Genomic DNA, 2,697 nt, shown 5'->3' on the forward strand with positions numbered 1-2,697 from the left:
AACATTTCATTATTTATTGTATGTTGTTTTTAAGCACACCTCTGTATTCTAAATATGTGATTTTCACATGTATACATATATAATAGAATTTTCTAGTATCGATAATATATTGATCGAGTTAATGTCACAAGTTAACTTAAAATCAATTTAAGATTGATGACAATACGATGATAAACAATTGTAGTACATTTAATATTCTTAATATGATGTATCTATGTGTTCAAATTTTGTTTTACTCACAATTTAATCTAATTTTTTAATTTTAATATCATACATTTTGCATGTATTATTATTAATTAATTTCAAACCATACATTTCTTTATTTATTGTATGTTCTTTTTAAACATATCATTATGTTCTAAATGTGTAGTTTTTACACGCATATGTATGTGATAAAATTTCTAGTACCATTAATAAAAAACAAAAAGAATACTTGATATAATTTTTTTGGGTACTGAAACTAGCACAATATAATAGTAACGCGTCATTAAGTAAACCAAAATTGAGAAAAGTTGTCAAACTCCAACACTAATATGAGAATAGTTACTAAATTCCAAGCTTAATGTAAAAAAAAATTTAAGGATTAAGTTGAAAATAATTATCAAGTTGAAAAGAAGAAGGATATATGATCGTTTATCTTTTTTTCGCATTTAAGACATTTTCTATTCAATCCCTCAGAGGAGAACCCCCCAAATGAAAAAAAAAATTCATTAGACCCTTAAACTTTTTGATAAATTACACTATACTTCACCCAACAATGAATTCATTTCTTGTTTTTAGTTGCCTAATTATGAATTTTAATTAGTCCCTTTAATATTTTTGTTAATCCTCGTTAATGGAAAAGAAAAAAAATTCAATTAGTTGGTTGATCAATTTTTTTTTAAATCATAATTGAGTGATTAAAAAATGAGTCCATAATTGGGTGACTTGTAGTATAATTTACCCTAAATTTTTTTAAAAAAAGTAGCTATCCCAGATTTGAAAATTCTTATTAAGCTTTCCAAAATTTGTAATTAGACCCTTTAATTTTTTTTGTTAATTCTCATTTAACTTTTAATTTTTTTGAACATTTTAATTAGACCTATAAAATATCTTTTTTTTCGAAAATCTGATTAAATCTCTTAATTTTATTTGAAAATTTTATTTAACCCCAAATCTTAACCCCAAGTTTTGGCATTACAATCCTCAACCTTGGGCAAAACCTCCTTCAAGTAAAAAAAGTCTTCAAATCAATTTTATCACCACTTCTCTCACAGGGCCCATCTTCATAAATCACTTGATTGTTGTTGTTTTTTCAAGCAGACATCTCCTCTTATATTCATGGTTTCCTTGACGATGACTAAGCTTTCCAGTACACTTTATCATAATTGTAGTTCTTTGTGTCACGATCGCGAATTAAAACTCGTGACAAATACACAAAGAATATCTCATAAAAATTAATTAATTAAATGATGTTCATTTGATCTATTTAAATTGATTCGAATTGTGAAACATCTTTACTTATTATGCATAAATAAATTTAGTTTGTTTTCTCATTCAAAAATTAAAAAAAAACTACTATTATTATTTGATCTAACATTCATAAATATGTATATTGAATCATAAAAAGCAGAATTAACTATTTAAGGTTAATATGATTTAGTTTTACAATTTGTGAAGGAAAAAAATTATGTGAGATACAATGATAAAGTGAATAACTTTTATTAGGATGATCTTAAAAATTAAGATTTTTAGGCACTAATAAAATTTTGCCACATCATCAAATTTGAAAGAAATTAAATTATTATTCTACACTCATCTATAGAGAAATTATTTTATGGATCCTTCCCACCACATTATTCACGGTCCCTTTCAACAATTTTTTCATGTCATTGATATATAATTTTGGTAATTTTTTACTCTGAACCCTGAATTTAGAAGATTGAACCCTGAACGCCAAACCCAAACCCGTAATCCCAAATCTTTAAACCCTAAACCTAAACCCCAAACCCTTGAAACTTGAACTTAAACCTTCAACCCCGAATCTTTAAACCCTCAACTTAAACCTTGAACCTTAAACCTCAAACCCTAAACCTCGAGGTTCAGAGTTCAAGGTTCAAGGTAAAATAATTACCACAATTATATATGCCAATGACATGAGAAAAATTGCATAAAGATTACTAATTTTTTAAAAAATTAGTTGCAAAAAAATTTTTTAACTTATGAAAAAAATGATTAAAATTTGTAAAAAAAAGAAAAGAAAAGAAAAGATGTTTGTTTATAATTTAAAAATTAATTATTTTAAGTAATTTAATTTAATTTAAGTTGGAGAAGATATTCGATATACATGAGTATATAATAATACTTTATTATCTTTAAATTTTAATGACGTAACACTATTTTATTAATACTTAAAAGCTATACTTTTTAAAATGTTCCTAACATAATTTATTCCCAAGGAGAAAAGGTGAAAAAATAAAAATAACGGTTGAGATAATATAAATGTTATAAAATAACCAAAAGAGTGAGTAAAAGGAAGAATATTAAGCAAAATCATCATTTGACTAAGTGTCAAATTAAGGGTTTTTTACAAAATTATTATAAAAAAATAACCAAAATATTATAATTTTTTTTATTTACCAAAATATTATAATTTTTTTATTTACCAAAATATACAAAAAAAAACAAAAAATAAAAGAAAAAAAAACCTGACACAGC

The sequence above is a fragment of the Gossypium hirsutum genome, chromosome D13, assembly GCF_007990345.1.
Source record: "Gossypium hirsutum isolate 1008001.06 chromosome D13, Gossypium_hirsutum_v2.1, whole genome shotgun sequence".
NCBI classification, from domain to species: domain Eukaryota; kingdom Viridiplantae; phylum Streptophyta; class Magnoliopsida; order Malvales; family Malvaceae; genus Gossypium; species Gossypium hirsutum.